Below are 19,566 nucleotides of genomic sequence, written 5' to 3' on the forward strand. Positions count from 1 at the left end.
GTGGGATGACATATTCAAACAGCTGAAAGACAGAAGCCTATAACCAAGAATACTCTACCCAGAAAGATTATCATTTAGAATTCAGAGACAGAGAAATAGTTTCCCAGTCAAAAGTTAAAGGAGTTCATTGACACTGAACTGGTCTTATAAGAACCGTTAAAGGGACTTCTTTAAGTGGAAAACAAAAGGTCACAGTTAGAAGAAAATTATGAATAAAAAGATGTAAAAATATGACAGCATATACATAAAAGGTGGAGGGAGTAAAAAAGTTCATTTAGGATGTGTTCGTTCACACTTAGATAACCATCAACTCAACATACACTGCTGTATTCTCAGGACCCTATACATAAGCCTCATGGCAACCCAAACCCCAAAACATAACACATAAAGAGAAAGCCAAATATGACACTACAGAAAGTCCTCAACTGCAAGAAAAGAGAGCAAGAGTAAAATGGACAGAGAAGAATTACAAAGACCACTGAAAACAACTAACAAAATAGCAGTAAGTACATACCTCACGATAGTTACTTTAAATTAAATGGACTAAATGCTCTAATCAAAAGACATACAGAAGCAGAATGGATAAAAAAACAAGACCCATCTATATGGTGCCTAAAGAGACTCATTTCAAACCTAAAGACAATACAGACGGAAAGTAAAGGGATGGAAAAAGATATACCATGCGAATATGGGGGTTAGGGGGGGTAGGGGGGGAAGCAACACTCACACCAGACAAGATGGACTTTAAGACAAAAACTATGATAAGAGTCAGATAAAGGCAATACATTATGATAAAGGAGTCAATCCAACAAGAGGATACGTAAATATCTATGTACCCAACACTGAAAAACCTAAATACATAAATATAAAAGGAGAAATTGACAGTAACACAATAATAGTAGGGGACTTCAATACTCCATTTACATAAAAGGAAAGAATATCCAGGCAGAAAACCAGTAAGAAAATAGTGTCTTTGAATGACATACTAACAAGACAAACCAGGTATGTATAGAACATTCCATTCAAAACCAGAGAATACACATTTTTTTCAAGTGCACACGGAACACTATTAGGATATGTCAGGTTACAAAACAAGTCTCAATAAATTTAAGATTAGAATTGTATTGTGTATCCTTTCCACTATTGTATGAAACAGGAAATCAACCACACACACATAACACACACATGCACACCACAAAACACAAACACATGGAGGCTAAACAACATACTACTACTAAACAGTAAATGGGTTAACAAAGAATTCAAAGAGGAAATTGAAATGAAAATGAAAACCGTTCTAAGAGTGAAATTTATGGTACTACAGACCTACCTCAAGAAACAAGAAAATTCTCAAATAATCTAACCTCACTCCTAAAGGAACTAAGAAAAGAAGAAAGCCCATTTAATCTACAATAATGGAGTCAACAATATACAATGGGGAAAGACAATCTCTTTAACAAATAGTTCTGGGGACCCTGGACAGCAAAAGAATGAAATGGACCACTTTCTTACACCATACACAAAAATAAAGTCAAAATGGATTAAAACCTAAATGTGAGACCTGAAACCATAAAACTCCTTGAAAAGAACATAAGCAACAATTTCTTTGACATCAGCCACGGAAACATTTTTCTAGATATGCCTCCTTAGGTGAGGGCAAAAAAAGCAAAAATAAATTTGGACTACACCACAATAAAAGGCTTCTGCACAGTGGAGGAAACAATCAACAAAACAAAAAGGCAACCTACTGGATGGGAGAAGATATTTGCAAATGATACATTTTATAAGGAGTTAATATACAAAATATATAAAGAACTCATACAACTCAACACCAGAATACCCAAATAAAATGGGCAGGGGACCACACATTTTCCAAAGGAGACTTACAGATGGCCAACAAACACATGCAAAGATGCTCAACATCACTAGCCATCAGGAAAATGCAAATAAAAACCACAATGAGAGATCACCTTATACTTGTCAGGATGGTTAGAATCAAAAGGACAAGAAATAAGTGTTGGTAAGGATGTGGAGAAAAAGGAACCCTTATGCACTACTGATGGGAATGTAAACTGGTGCAGCCAGTGTGAAAAACAGCATGGAGGTTCCTCAAAAAAAGTAAAAATAAGGGCGCCTGGTGGCTCAGTGGGTTAAGCATCCAACTTCAGCTCAGGTCATGATCTCACTGTCCATGAGTTCGAGCCCTACAACGGGCCCTGTGTTGACAGCTCAGAGACTGAGCCTCCTTCGGATTCTGTGTCTCCCTCTCTCTCTGCCCCTCCCCTGCTCACATTCTCTCTCAAAAATAAATAAACTTAAAAAAAATGTTTAATTAAAAATAGAACATATGACCCACTAATTCCACTACGGGGTATTTACCCGAAGAAAAAAACACTAATTCGAAAAGATATATACACTCCTATGTTTACTACGGTATTATTTACAATAGCCAAGATATGGAAGCAACCCCAGTGTCCATCAATAAATAAATGGATGAAAAAGTGGACAGCATACTATAAAATGAAAAAAAGCAAAAACAGACCCATACCTACAGAGAACAAACTAATGAGGGCCAGAGGGGAGTGAGGCGGGGCAATGGGGAAAATGGGTGAAGGGGGGTGGGAGGTACAGACTTCCATCTATGGAATGATTAAATAATGGGGATAAAAAATAATAGCGTAGGAGAGAAGATGGCGGCATAGGAGAGAAGATGGCGGCGTAGGAGGATGCTGGGCTCACCCCGCGTCCTGCTGATCACTTAGATTCCACCTACACCTGCCTAAATAACCCAGAAAACCACCAGAAGACTAGCAGAACGGAGTCTCCAGAGCCAAGCACAGACGAGAGGCCCACGGAAGGGGGTAGGAAGAGCGGCGAGGCGGTGCGTGCGGCACTGACGGGAGGGAGCCGTGGCGGAGGGGCGGCCCGCCGGCCAAGCAGAGCCCCCGAGTCTGGCTTGCAAAAGCAGAGGGGCCGGACGGAGTGTGTTCCGATAGCAAGCAGGACTTAGCATCTGGGAGGTCGTAAGTTAACAGCTCTGCTAGGAGAACAGGAGGGCTGGAGGACAACGGGAGGGAGAGTTGATGAGCCCCGGACGAAAGAGCGCAGCTTGGCGGAGAACAAAGGCGCTCGCCAGCACCATCTCCCTCGCCCATCCCCCAGCCAAAATCCCAAAGGGAACCGGTTCCTGCCAGGGAACTTGTTTGCACCACACAAACACTTCTGCGGGTCCGTCCCTCCGGTGGGTCTGACTCCCTCCCGGTGCCGCAGGGCCCCTCCCGAAGCGGATCTCCGAAGGAAAAGTGAGCTGAGCCTGCCCCTCCTGCCCCTGTGCACCTTGCCGATCCTCCCCAGCTAATACGCCAGATCCCCAGCACCACAAGCCTGGCAGTGTGCAAGTAGCCCAGACGGGCCACGCCACCCCACCCCACCGTGAATCCCACCCCTAGGAGAGGGGAAGAGAAGGCACACACCAGTCTGATTGTGGCCCCAGCGGTGGGCTGGGGGCAGACATCAGGTCCCCGCCCACAACTCCAGTTATACACCACAGCACAGGGGAAGTGCCCTGCAGGTCCGCACCACTCCAGGGACTATCCAAAATGACCAAACGGAAGAATTCCTCTCAAAAGAACCTCCAGGAAATAACAACAGCTAATGAACTGATCAAAAAGGATTTAAACAATATAACAGAAAGTGAATTTAGAATAATAGTCATAAAATTAATCACTGGGCTTGAAAACAGTATAGAGGACAGCAGAGAATCTATTGCTACAGAGATCAAGGGACTAAGGAACAGTCAGGAGGAGCTGAAAAACGCTTTAAACGACATGCAAAATAAAATGGAAATGACCACGGCTCGGATTGAAGAGGCAGAGGAGAGAATAGGTGAACTAGAAGATAAAATTATGGAAAAAGAGGAAGCTGAGAAAAAGATAAAAAAATCCAGGAGTATGAGGGGAAAATTAGAGAACTAAGTGATACACTAAAAAGAAATAATATACGCATAATTGGTATCCCAGAGGAGGGAGAGGGAAAGGTGCTGAAGGTGTACTTGAAGAAATCATAGCTGAGAACTTCCCTGAACTGGGGAAGGAAAAAGGCATTGAAATCCAAGAGGCACAGAGAACTCCCTTCAGACGTAACTTGAATCGATCTTCTGAACGACATATCATAGTGAAACTGGCAAAATACAAGGATAAAGAGAAAATTCTGAAAGCAGCAAGGGATAAACGTGCCGTAACATATAAAGGGAGATCTATAAGACTCGTGACTGATCTCTCTTTTGAAACTTGGCAGGCCAGAAAGGATTGGCACGAGATCTTCAATGTGTTGAACAGAAAAAATATGCAGCCGAGAATCCTTTATCCAGCAAGTCTGTCATTTAGAATAGGAGAGATAAAGATCTTCCCAAACAAACAAAAACTGAAGGAATTCGTCATCACTAAACCAGCCCTACAAGAGATCCTAAGGGGGATCCTGTGAGACAAAGTACCAGAGACATCGCTACAAGCATGAAACCTATGGACATCACAATGACTCTAAACCCGTATCTTTCTATAATAACACTGAATGTAAATGGATTAAATGCGTCAACCAAAAGACACAGGGTATCAGAATGGATAAAAAAACAAGACCCATCTATTTGCTGTCTACAAGAGACTCATTTTAGACCTGAGGACACCTTTAGATTGAGAGTGAGGGGATGGAGAACTATTTATCATGCTACTGGAAGCCAAAAGAAAGCTGGAGTAGCCATACTTATATCAGACAAACTAGACTTTAAATGAAAGGCTGTAACAAGAGATGAAGAAGGGCATTATATAATAATTACAGGGTCTATCCATCAGGAAGAGCTAACAATTATAAATGTCTATGCGCCAAATACCGGAGCCCCCAAATATATAAAACAATTACTCATAAACATAAGCAACCTTATTGATAAGAATGTGGTCATTGCAGGGGACTTTAACACTCCACTTACAGACATGGATAGATCATCTAGACACACGGTCAATAAAGAAACAAGGGCCCTGAATGATACATTGGATCAGATGGACTTGACAGATATATTTAGAACTCTGCATCCCAAAGCAACAGAATATACTTTCTTCTCGAGTGCACATGGAACATTCTCCAAGATAGATCATATACTGGGCCACAAAACAGCCCTTCATAAGTATACAAGAATTGAAATTATACCATGCATACTTTCAGACCACAATGCTATGAAGCTTGAAATCAACCACAGGAAAAAGTCTGGAAAACCTCCAAAAGCATGGAGGTTAAAGAACACCCTACTAAAGAATGAGTGGGTCAACCAGGCAATTAGAGAAGAAATTAAAAAATACATGGAAACAAACGAAAATGAAAATACAACAATCCAAACGCTTTGGGATGCAGCGAAGGCAGTCCTGAGAGGAAAATACATTGCAATCCAGGCCTATCTCAAGAAACAAGAAAAATCCCAAATACACAATCTAACAGCACACCTAAAGGAAACAGAAGCAGAACAGCAAAGGCAGCCTAAACCCAGCAGAAGAAGAGAAATAATAAAGATCAGAGCAGAAATAAACAATACAGAATCTAAAAAAACTGTAGAGCAGATCAATGAAACCAAGAGTTGGTTTTTTGAAAAAATAAACAAAATTGACAAACCTCTAGCCAGGCTTCTCAAAAAGAAAAGGGAGATGACCCAAATAGATAAAATCATGAATGAAAATAGAATTATTACAACCAATCCCTCAGAGATACAAACAATTATCAGGGAATACTATGAAAAATTATATGCCATCAAATTGGACAACCTGGAAGAAATGGACAAATTCCTAAACACCCACACTCTTCCAAAACTCAATCAGGAGGAAATAGAAAGCTTGAACAGACCCATAACTAGCGAAGAAATTGAATCGGTTATCAAAAATCTCCCAACAAATAAGAGTCCAGGACCAGATGGCTTCCCAGGGGAGTTCTACCAGATGTTTAAAGCAGAGATATCTATCCTTCTCAAGCTATTCCAAGAAATAGAAAGGGAAGGAAAACTTCCAGACTCATTCTATGAAGCCAGTATTACTTTGATTCCCAAACCAGAGACCCAGTAAAAAAAGAGAACTACAGGCCAATATCCCTGATGAATATGGATGCAAAAATTCTCAATAAGATACTAGCAAATCGAATTCAACAGCATATAAAAAGAATTATTCACCATGATCAAGTGGGATTCATTCCTGGGATGCAGGGCTGGTTCAACATTCGCAAATCAATCAATGTGATACATCACATTAATAAAAGATAAGAACCATATGATCCTGTCAATCGATGCAGAAAAGGCCTTTGACAAAATTCAGCACCCTTTCTTAATAAATACCCTTGAGAAAGTCGGGATAGAAGGAACATACTTAAACATCATAAAAGCCATTTATGAAAAGCCCACAGCTAACATCATCCTCAATGGGGAAAAACTGAGAGCTTTTTCCCTGAGATCAGGAACACGACAGGGATGCCCACTCTCACCACTGTTGTTTAACATAGAGTTGGAAGTTCTAGCATCAGCAATCAGACAAAAGGAAATCAAAGGCATCAAAATGGCAAAGATGAAGTCAAGCTTTCACTTTTTGCAGATGACATGATACTATACATGGAAAATCTGACAGACTCCACCAAATGTCTGCTAGAACTGATACAGGAATTCAGCAAAGTTGCAGGATACAAAATCAATGTACAGAAATCCGTTGCATTCTTATACACTAACAATGAAGCAACAGAAAGATAAATAAAGAAACTGATCCCATTCACAATTGCACCAAGAAGCATAAAATACCTAGGAAAAAATCTAACCAAAGATGTAAAAGATCTGTATGCTGAAAACTATAGAAAGCTTATGAAGGTAACTGAAGAAGATATAAAGAAATGGAAAGACATTCCCTGCTCATGGATTGGAAGAATAAATATTGTCAAAATGTCAATATTACCCAAAGCTATCTACACATTCAATGCAATCCCAATCAAAATTGCACCAGCATTCTTCTCGAAACTAGAACAAGCAATCCTAAAATTCATATGGAACCACAAAAGGCCCCGAATAGCCAAAGTAATTTTGAAGAAGAAGACCAAAGCAGGAGGCATCACAATCCCAGACTTTAGCCTCTACTCCAAAGCTGTAATCATCAAGGCAGCATGGTATTGGCATAAAAACAGACACATAGACCAATGGAATAGAATAGAAACCCCAGAACTAGACCCACAAACGTATGGCCAACTAATCGTTGACAAAGCAGGAAAGAACATCCAATGGAAAAGAGACAGTCTCTTTAACAAATGGTGCTGGGAGAACTGGACAGCAACATGCAGAAGATTGAAACTAGACCACTTTCTCACACCATTCACAAAAATAAACTCAAAATGGATAAAGGACCTAAATGTGAGACAGGAAACCATCAAAACTCTAGAGGAGAAAGCAGGAAAAGACCTCTCTGACCTCAGCCGTAGCAATCTCTTACTCAACACATCCCCAAAGGCAAGGGAATTAAAAGCAAAAATGAATTACTGGGACCTTATGAAGGTAAAAAGCTTCTGCACAGCAAAGGAAACAACCAACAAAACTAAAAGGTGACCAATGGAATGGGAAAAGATATTTGCAAATGACATATCAGACAAAGGGCTAGTATCCAAAATCTATAAAGAGCTCACCAAACTCTACACCCGAAAAACAAATAATCCAGTGAACAAATGGGCAGAAAACATGAATAGACACTTCTCTAAAGAAGACATCTGGATGGCCAAAAGGCACATGAAAAGATGCTCAACGTCACTCCTTATCGGGAAATACAAATCAAAACCACACTCAGATATCACCTCACGCCAGTCAGAGTGGCCAAAATGAACAAATCAGGAGACTATAGATGCTGGAGAGGATGTGGAGAAACGGGAACCCTCTTGCACTGTTGGTGGGAATGCAAACTGGTGCAGCCACTCTGGAAAACAGTGTGGAGGTTCCTCAGAAAATTAAAATAGACCTACCCTATGACCCAGCAATAACACTGCTAGGAATTTACCCAAGGGATACAGGAGTACTTATGCATAGGGGCACTTGTACCCCAATGTTTATAGCAGCACTCTCAACAATAGCCAAATTATGGAAAGAGCCTAAATGTCCATCAACGGATGAATGGATAAAGAAATTCTGGTTTATATACACAATGGAGTACTACGTGGCAATGAGAAAGAACGAAATATGGCCCTTTGTAGCAACGTGGATGGAACTGGAAAGTGTGATGCTAAGTGAAATAAGCCATACAGAGAAAGACAGATACCATATGCTTTCACTTTTATGTGGATCTTGAGAAACTTAACAGAAACCCATGGGGGAGGGGAAGAAAAAAAAACAAAAACAAAGAGGTCAGAGTGGGAGAGAGCCAAAGCATAAGAGACTCTTAAAAACTGAGAACAAACTGAGGGTTGATGGGGGGTGGGAGGGAGGGGAGGGTGGGTGATGGGTATTGAGGAGGGCACCTTTTGGGATGAGCACTGGGTGTTGTATGGAAACCAATTTGACAATAATTTTAATATATTGAAAAAAAAATAATAGCGTAGAGAAAATAGTCAGTGGTACTGTAATAGTGCTGTGTGGTGCCAGATGGTAGCTCCACGTGTAGTGAGCACAGCACAACATACACTATCCAATCACTATGTGGTACACCTGAAACTGATGGAACACTAACATCGACTGTACTTCAATTGGTTTGAAAAACTGCCCTTAAAGACTGAATAGTAAAACAAAGGAATGTTGACTGCATCTATCTTAATTTGAAGAGCTGGGGAAAAAAAAAACATTTTCAACCAATCCAATAAGATCCTGTTTCTTTTCTTTTCTTTTTTTACGTTTATTTATTTTTGAGGGAGACGGAGACAGCATGAGCAGGGGAGATGCAGAGAGAGGGAGATAGGGAATCCCAAGCAGGCTCTGTGCTGCTAGCACAGAGCCCGACACGGGGCTTAGACTCATGAAACCATGAGATCATCACCAGAGCCGAAACCAAGAGTCAGACGCTTAACTGACTAAACCACCCAGGCGCCCCAGATCCTATTTTTAAGAGAAAAAGAACTCTATTTTCAAAGTGTCTAAAGCTTATACAAATGTCTAAACAGACTAGCATTCTGGCACATCCACTCTAGAAAGTTAATTTTAACCCTAGAAAATAATGATTTTTTGACTCAGTAAAAAAGAATAAATTAAAAAATAAAGTATCCTATAGCCTATAATAGATTAGAACAAAGAATGAATATTTTCATTTCTTTACCAAAATTTTTAAGCTCTGATTTCTACAACAGACCAGGAATGCTATTGGTTACATTTCAGCAGAGGGCACCAGTTGTTTGCTGCAGAAGACTTTAAACAGACCCTAGAGAGTCACAGGGGACAAAGGGGACAAAGGGAGCAAAGGAAGGAGATGGAACCTCCTTTAGACAGACTGTTGTTTAATCAGGGCCTGAACTAAAAGAACATTTTTCGGGACCAAAAAAAAAAAAATGTATATATATATATACATATATATACACACACACACACACACACATATATATATAAATAAACGTGTGTGTGTGTATAATTCTTTCCCCTTGATCAGCTACATTTTGTTTTTGTTTTTGCTTTTGATTTTTAAAATATTTTTAATGTTTGTTTATTTTTGAGAGAGAGAAAGAGTGCAACCAGGGGAGGGGCAGAGAGAGATAGAGACACAGAATCTGTAGCAGGCTCCAGGCCCCAAGCTGTCAGCACGGAGCCTGATGTGGGGCTCGAACTCAAGAACTGCGAGATCACGAGTTGAGCCAAAGTCGGACGCTCAACAGACTGAGTCACCCAGGCGCCCCGATCCGCTACTTTTTCTGGAAGAATGTGTATAATTTTAAACGAAAAAAATTTTAAGCCACACCTGTATATTCTTTAAATGAACTGAGGAGTTTTAAACCCAAATTTTTGAGGTCTTATTTGATTCCCTACAAACGTGTTTTAGTTCTGTTCTGTGGCCATGGCTGTGGTCAAAATGGCTGCTATCTCAAACACTTCAGGAAAATGATTTCTTTTTTCAAATTCTTACTGGAAAAGAGGTCTCTACCTCACTTAGCAATGACCTACTTTTCCAATACAGAAAGTGACAGATTCAACTTCTATTCCTGTGAGAGGTTGTAATTTGATAAACAAGGAAGGCAACTGTGGTCCTGTCCCTGTCTCTCTTCTGTGCCTCGCTCATGTCTCTGAACACTGGCAGCCAACTGTACCTCCTGGCTGATGTCTCTGAAATCTGTAATTCCTTCCCAATTTAATATCTGTGTGAAGATACTAGAGAAAGGTGACAGCCAACTGTGGCAGAGCTGTTTGTTCTGTAGCAACTGGCAACCGAAGGAATGCGGACAAGTGCAGTCTCAAGGCAGTTCCTTGGACAGCTGGATTAGGAAAGAGGCATTAGCCATCTCAGCACAAAAATGCACAAGGGCCCTTCACCATGCCGAGAGTGGCCCTTCTGTTCTTGTTTCTGTGGAAACCCTCTACAGTGGAGACGAAGGCATGGACATTCTAGAATTTGGTTCACCATGTTGGAGGAGGAAATGGTCCGAACCACTACAGAGAGCACACTACAGACTTGGATAGGGTCTATTCCCTTTCCCCCCTCTCCCCTCTCTCCCTCCTTCCCATTCGCCCTCACCATTTATTAATAGAGCTGAAACAGGGTTTGGGCCTTTCATCGCTCGAACTATTCACAAGGCCTCTCCTAAAAGATCCCCTCAGGAAAATCCACTTCTCTCCCCTTAGGGCTTCCACTGAGTGCAGAGTAGTACAACCGGGGTTTAGAGGTCTCCCCTTGATGGTAAAGAACCTGGGCTCCAGATCAGACACCTGGCTGTGCCTCACCGCAGGGCTTTATGTTGGTTCCTTAACCTCTCTCAGCAAGGCAGAATTCAGGTCTTTGGAGTTAGGTTGCCAGATAAAATACAGCAGGACACTCGGTTAAATTCAAATTTCGGATAAACCACGAACCACGTTTAGTAAGAATATGTCCTAATTATTGCATGACATCCTATATTTATTTGGTAAATTTGGCAACCCCACTTTATAAAGTCCCAAAGGCCTACAAAGATTGGTACTCCTTCCCTCACTCACTACCACATGATTAAAAAAAAAAAAAATCTATAGTTTAAAGATATGCAAAAAAGTTCACTGAAGATCATATTTTTCCACAATACTTTTATTGAAATTTCAGATTTTTTTCAAAACCTATTTTTGGGAGCCCAAGCATTTGCTTAGTTTGCCTGTTCAGCCATCACTGCGTTTTTTTCTTAATTGTGGTAAAATATGGCTAATGTAAAATTTATCACTTCAACCACTTTTAAGTGTACAGGTCCGTGGTAGTAAGTACAGTCACACTGTTGTGCAACCGTCCTCACCTTCTGGCTCCAGGACTCGTTTCATCTCACAAAACAAACTCTGTACCCGTTAAACACTGACTCCCCATTCTCCCTCACCCCAGCCCCTGGCAGCGACCATCCTACTCTCTGTAGGAGTCTGACTACTCTAATTACCTCGTATAACTGGAATCATTCAGTCCCTGTCATTCTGTGACTGGCTTATTTCACTTAGCGTGACGTCCTACAGGCCCAGCTATGTTGTGGCACGGGTCAGACTTCTTCCCTTTGTAATGCTGAGGAGTGTTCCACTGTGTGGACAGACCATGTTTTGTTTATCCATTCATCCATCAGTGGGTGCTGGCAATGTTTCCATCTTTTGGCTTTCGTGACAATGAGTATATAAATATTTGTGCAAGTCTCTACTTTCAATTCTGTTGGGTATATTGCCAGAAGCGGAATTACTGGATCATTTAACGTTTATTTTTGAGAGCAAGAGCATGCATGAGAGAGCAGGGGAGGGGCAGAGAGAGAGAGAGGGAGACAGAGGATCTGAAGCAGGCTCTGTGATGACAAGAGAGCCCGACGCATGGCTCGATCTCATGAACTGTTGTGATGATGACCTGAGCCGAAGTTGGACGCTCAGCCGAATGAGCCACCCAGGCGCCCTGGTAAATCTACTTTTAATTTTTTGAGGAACCACCATACTTTTTCCCAAGCATCCAGCACTGTTTTTAAGCCTCAATTTTTTCATCTGTAAAATGGGATTATGGAACCAATATCAAAGAAGTACATATTTATGAAATACTAAAATTGACTCAAAAGAAAATGCCTGGGTAAGCTAGTAACATTGACTTTGGTGAAATTTAATCCTTGGTCACACATGCCCATAAAAAAAGGCCAATAATCAGTTGGTTTAAAGGCAAGTTTTACTAAACATCAGAAACAAACAAACAAAAAAAACTAACCAACTCATTCAATATGCTGGTATAACCTTAGAAGGCCCAATTTATATAATACACTACTGATCTTCCTGTACTGTCTGTCTATATAACCATCTCTAAAATGATGCATTGTAATCAGGGATGATATACACACAGCTGAATACGACAACAATATATCAACACAGGCTTATGAATTAAGTAATAATTTAGTGTCCAAACCAGAAATTGAGAGGAAAACAGATGAAATGCTCTATTAGAATTTCCGAGCCCAGAAGGCATCTGTATTTTCACTTTAGAACACTAGAAATCAAAGGCTAAATTGTGGTACCAGGGGATAGACTGGAGTCCTATGGACAGTCTGGGAAGGTTTAATAGCTGTAAGTAGGCTTGGCGGAATACACAACAGACGCATTTGTGGGCTGGAGCCCAATTTACAAATTGCTTTCACATGCATGGTGGTGGTTGGGTGTAGAGCAGGGAGTATGGGACCTTGATACATGGGTCTAGTAAAGAAAGGAGACTGCTGGGAGCAATGGGAACAGGTGTGAAGAGAGAACAGAGTGGATGGGGCCCGATCATCGTCAGCCCACAAGTCAAGCAGGTAAGTAAGGAGATGCCCTGTAAAGCATCAGGGTTTTCTCTCAGGGGAATGCTGTGACAAGACGGTGTGCTTTTTTTCATTATATATGTATGTATATATGTATTTTTTTAATTTAAAAATACTTTATTGCTAAAAACTCTTAACCATCATCTGAACTTTTCGTTTTCCAAATTTTTATTGGAAAATTCTAGTTAACATACAGTGTAATATTGGCTTCAGGAGCAGAATTTAATGATTCACCACTTACATATAACCCCCAGCGCCCACCACCATTTAGCCCATCCCCCGCCCACCTCCGGTCCACCAACCCTCAGTTCGGAGACCGTGCATTTGGAATCACAAACTGGCTGGAGATGCAGCCTGCACAGCCGGTTGAGCAAGACTGAGTGGTAGCGGACAACCAGGGCGGTGAAGAAGGACAAAAGAACGGCCCGGGATTGTTAGGGGCTCCATGTTAGCTTTAGCCACTAAGAGATTATGAGGCTCAGCAGGGAGCCTAGAGCACTGCGAGTGCTGGTTCCATGAACAGGAGATAAGTTGAGAGAAATCATAAGCTTACGCTCTGAATGTACCGAGTTTGAGAAAACGGTGAGAACATCTGAAGCAGGATGTCTTAGCTGGCTGGATGAAGAGAAACTGGGACAAGGTGAGGAAAGAGCTGGCCAGTGAGCTGAGGGCTTACGCGCTGCTGCCTCCAAGGTGTGTCCAAGACCATCAGAGTCCCAGCTGAGGAAACATCAAGATTGACCTTAGGACTACAATGAAGGAAAACTAGCTAAGAAATTCGCATTGGGCAATGTTCAGATGTATTTTCTAAAAAGCATTGCTGAGTTTTGAGGGGGTTTCTTCCATAAAATAGCTATTGAGAGAATGGATGGATTCTGTCTCCTGGATTCTGCAACTGGTTTCTCTCACCACATGTTTCGTTTTCTATGGGTAATATATATTTTTTTTAAATAGGAGGGAATTAGTGATGCAGAAATAAGGAAGTCTCACTAGATTTCTTATAATGATAGTGCTACTTGGTGGCTCTCCTTTCTTCACCAGTAGCAGAAACTCTTTAATGGCTGATTACATATTTTAAAATCCCACCAAAATCCTTATGCTTGCTCCTCGGCCATAATAAACTCCCTCCAGGTAACACACTGTTACCTGGCTTTTCTCTCTTGCTTGGAACTGTGACTGGAGGCATTTCTGCCCTGCTCCCACCCCAGGACTCTTGCACAACTACAACCTTAATTATTCCTGTATCAGCCTCTGAATCACTTGTTCCTAATGGCAGAATATCTCTAGTGCAGTTCCAAATGTCTAAAAAGCATTAACAGCCTGAGCAGAAAATATCAGGGCTTTTTCTTAGGTTTGACTACACTGAAAAGCAAAGTGAATATGGGCCTATCTCCTAACACCTGTGGTAACCAGTTTTAGTTAGGTATTATGTTAAAGCCTTAAGATTTCTCTGTCAAGTTATTATTTTATAATGTTTTCAAATGCCAAAAATGTCACATAAATTTCAAGTCTATGCAGTCACATTTTTTATCTTCCAATGTCTCTGATGTCTTCCTAGACTGCCCACTGCAGCAGCGACTGCTCTGGTCAGGGACCTGTCATTGTTTTTAATGGCTCTTGGTTACAATCCATTTTCCCCTCAGTGTGCTCCTCAGTGATCCTCTAGTTGTTTTAAAGCTTCTGGGCAGGTCTATATTGTGTTTGATATTTCTTGGGAATTTCTCCCAGAGCTAACATAATTAGGACCTGTGGAAGAATATTAGCAAATAATTATTGAATATTTATCATTTTTTCTAAAAGTATCTCAGCAGCGTATTTCTTTGTACAAATATCGAGACTTTACAAATGTAATTCCCCTGTACCGTCTAATAAACATAAAACAAATGGCAGATAAGTCTCTTTTGCAAGATATTTCCAAAAGAAGTTCTTGAAGCTTAACACCTTTCATAATACGTAGTGTAATTTTCAGCTTAATATATCCTGAAATGTCAACACTATCAGGATTTTTTCAAATACATAGCCCATGTTCCTTTCAAACTTTTTCAGTCTTGAGCAACAGGACCTATAGCAGCCTTCAGAAGCAAGGCCTTGGATGGGAACATAATGGAAATTTTTTTTGTAACACAATTTAGAAATATTTTCTTCTCACAGTACATGTAGTATGTATTACTTAGCTATAAAGTATTAAAGCACAAACTCCAGTTTGAATACGGAAGAGCTGTGGTCTGCTTACATAATTACAAGAATTTCATAGCTATGAAAGGGTAAAGTTTTTGGCAGTTTGTATTAGCCAGAACCATTATAAGCATCAAGCATCTCATGAATAATTTAATTTTTAGCATGTGTTCAAAATCCAAATGAGATGATCTGTTATAAACAAAAAGCCGTAAACGCTTTGGTAAAAATTGAAGAATGCATAACTAACAGAGTTATGTCTCTATTAGGTGGTCAGAAGAGAACAATTAGGGAAAGAACATCAGTTGAGGACGCAGGTGGGAGCTTGTGAGGAACAGACACACCAGAGGTTAGATTTGAGGCTCTGCAACCAGACTAGAAAAGCAAGCAGAATTAGGTGCAGGTAGGAAGTCAGTGAGTCTGGTTAATACTGTGTGATTAAAAAAAAAAATTTTTTTCTAATGCTTATTTTTGAGAGAAAGAAAGAGAGAGAGAGCGGGGGGTGGAAGGCAGAGAGAGAGAGAGATGGGAGACACACAATCTGAAGCAGGCTCCAGGCTCTGACCTACCAGCACAGCTCCCAAGGCGGGGCTTGAATTCAAGAACCGTGAGATCATGACCTGAGCTAAAGTCAGACACTTAACCGAATAAAACACCCAGGTGCCCCGATACTGTGTGATTTAAACGTAATTCTGCACCCTTGAAGCTTGATTAAGTTGAACATTGAATTTAAGAAGAAATATAAGTGAAAAGGACCAAAGAAAAAGTAGGAATGATCTGGCAGGATTAATTAAGGCTGACTGGGAAAAAAAATGTCCAATATTGGAAGACTCTATGCAAAGCTTTTGCTATTTCAGGAGAGATCAGAAGTGAACTGAAGAAAGCACTTCTTAGTAGGCAAACCTAAAAGAGAACACTTTTTCCCCTTTCATTAAGTGTTATATTGGAATTGAAATAAATGGCGGGGGGATGGGGAGAGGAATCCTAAACTGATAAAGTGACTGAGTAAGTGAATAATGCTGACACTTAAAGCGATCTCCAAAGTCAAGTGGAAAGATATGTATATGTGTGTTTTTTTTAATTGATATAACAGAAAATGGGATAGAACTTAGGGTCTGAACAAAACCCAGTTAATTTTAACACCAACAATTCTTCAGAAGCTTACAACAGGACCCAGGGTCTACAATACATGACATTTGTAATGTCCAAGATACAATTCAAAGTCTCTCAAAGTACACAACTAGGAAAACAGGATTAATTCTTAAAGGAAAATAACAGTCAACAAATGCCAATCTCTAAGATAGAATTATCAAAGACATTAAAGTAGCTTTGCTTCATAAGGTCAGGGAAAACACATTTGAAATGAATGAAATGATACAAATTCTCAACAGAGAAATGGAAAGCTAAAAAAGAATCAATCGAAAGTGAACTGAAAAATGCAGTATCTGAAATTTAAAAAACAATGACTGGATGGACTCAATATCAGAATAGAGATGATAAAAGAAAGAATCAGTAACTTGAATATACAATAAGATAAATTTTCCAACCTACCAGAGATAAAAGATTGAAAATAAAACAGTGTGTAGATAACATCTAAAGATTTAGTATAGTATAATTAGAGTCCCACAGGAAGAAAAGAGATTGGAATAGATAAAATATCTTTAGCAAGAATAGCAAAGTACTCCCTTAATTTAGTGAAAGGCATACATACACTTACAGATTCCAGACACTTAGCAAGTTCCATACAGAACAAGCTCAAAGAAAACAATGTCTCAAAGCATAACAACTAATAGCTGGAAGAGAAAAAAAAACACACACACATTACACATGGGGAACAATGATTCAAATATCCATGAAGTTCTCAAAAGAAACCATGAAGGCCAGAAAACAGCAGAACCACATTTTTAATGCAGTAAAAAAGCTTACTCAACCGAGAATTCTACATCCAGTGAAAATATCTTTCAAGAATAAAAGTGAAAAAAAGACATTCACACCCACTCCAGCTACAGCTTTCCAGCCAGGGCAACCCCTGTGCGGAACACCCCAGAATCCCCTGGCCCACACTCAGCCTCAGCTCCCGCCACAACATGCTCTTCATGGAGAGATCCGGGATGTCGCAACTTATATCCACTTTAGTTCTGCTATCCTGCCAAGGTGGCCTCTGCACATAGAGCCCCAGGACCTCCCACTTGCACCCACTTCAGCTGTAGCTGTGCTGCCTGGGTGTCCTCTATGTTTAGAGCCCTAGGACCCCCTCAAGCCTACACCCACTTCAGCGGTAGCTATCCTGCCAAGGTGCCCACCGCATGGAGAGCCCTAGAACTTCCCAGCTGCCAACCTGCCTCAGCTCCCACTGCCCTGCCAGGTCACCCTCAGTGTAGAGAGCCCTACAACATCCCAGCTTACGCCAACTTCAGCTTCAACTACCCTGCCAAGATGCCCTCTGTGTCTAGAGCCTCAGGACAGCCCAAATTGTACCCACTTTCAGATTCAGCTGTCCTGCCAGAGCACTTTGTTCACAGAGAGCCCAGGAACCACACCAAGCCCTGATGACTTCAGCTTTAGCCATCCTGCCAGGGCGCCCTCTGCAGCTAGAGCTATATGCAACCTCTTGCCTTGAAATCACTTCAGCCTCAGGTGTCCTGCCAGGGCTCCCTCTTCATGTAAACCCCAAGAGTTCCCCACCTGCATCCACTTCAACAATACCTGTCCTGCCAGGGCACTCTCTGCACCTAGACACCCAGGACCCATTGGCTTGCCCATGGGTACAAGCTACAGCTGTCCTTTTGGGGTGCCCTCGGCAGAGATCCTTAGGACCACTGCAGACTATGCCCACTTCGGCTCCAGCCATACCACAAAGACAGCCCAGCACAAACTGCCACGTGACCCCTAGTATACACCAGCCACAGCTCCAGCCAGACAGCCAAAGTCACCAGGCACATACAATCTACATAGGGGACAACCATACACAAGATGATTCTTTCACACTCAGGAGAAGTAGCTCTTATGCCTAATTCATAGAAACAAACACAGAGAGTCAAACAAAATGGGGAGACAGAGGAATACGCTCCCAGTGAAAGAACAAGACAAAACTTTAGTTGCTAAGCATCGACTTGGGCTCAGGTCATGATCTCACAGTTCATGAGTTCAAGCCCCACACTGGGTGACCTTAAGCCCCACTTCAGGTGAGCTCGAGCTCTGCTTTGGGTGAGCATAAGCCCTGCTTCAGATGAACACGAGCCCTGCTTCAGGTAAAAACACAAGCCCCACTTCAGGTGGGGCTGATTTGTGTCCTCTCTTACTGATTTGTGTCCTCTCTCTCTCCCTTTCAATCTCTAAATAAATAAATAAATAATCTTAAAGATTCTCGCTGGACTGGAGAGAAGACTGGAACTCAGGACTTCAACAAAGAGATGGAAAATATAAAAAAGAACCAATCAGAATTGAAATTAGTAACTGAAAGAAAAAATACCACGGGGAATCAATAGATTAGCAGGTGAAGAACAGATCTGCAATCAGAAAGACAGGGTAATGGAAAGCTGAATTCATCCCAGCTGAATAAAGAGAAAATCACATTAAAAAAATAAGGACAGGTTAAGGGAAATCTTGAACAATATCAAGCAAACATTTACATTATAGAGGTCCTAGAATAAGAAGACCAAGAAAGGAGCAAACTTCTTCAAATTTATTTGAAGAAATAATAGCTGAAAACTACCCTAACCTAGCGAAGGAAACAGACATCCAGGGTCAGAAAGCACAAAGAGTTCCAAACAAAATGAACCCAAGGAGGGCCACACCATAACACATAATAAACAAAATGTCAAGGTTAAAGATAAAGAGAATTTTACAAGTAGCAAGAGAGAAGTAATACGCAAAAGAATGAAACTAGACCACTTTCTTACACCATACACAAAAATACACTCAAAATGGATTAGAGACCCAAATGTGAGACTTGAAACCATAAAAGTCCTAGAAGGAAACATAAGCAGTAATTCCTTTGACATCAGCCGTAGAAACAGGCAAGCAAAACACAAGCAAAATTAAACTATTGGGACTATATCAAAATAAAAAGCTTTTGCACAGTGAAGCCATCAACAAAACAAAAAGTCATCCTACTGAATGGGAGAAGATATTTGCCAAATGATATAACCAATAAAGGGGTTAGTATCCAAAATAGATAGAGAACTCACACAAGTCAACACCAAACAAACAAACAAAAAACAAACAAAAAAACCCCAAAAAAACAACAAATAATCTGATTGAAATGGGCAGAGAACCTGAATAGGCATTTTTCCAAAGAAGGCATACAGATGGCCAACAGACGCACGAAAAGATGCTCAACACTGCTAATCATCAGGGCAAACAAACCAGAACCACAATGAGATATCACTTTACACCTGTTAGAATGGCTACAATAAAAAACGCAGGAAATAACAAGTGTTG

This window comes from Panthera onca, chromosome D3 (genome assembly GCF_046562875.1).
Source record: "Panthera onca isolate mPanOnc1 chromosome D3, mPanOnc1 haplotype 2, whole genome shotgun sequence".
Taxonomy (NCBI): Eukaryota; Metazoa; Chordata; class Mammalia; order Carnivora; family Felidae; genus Panthera; species Panthera onca.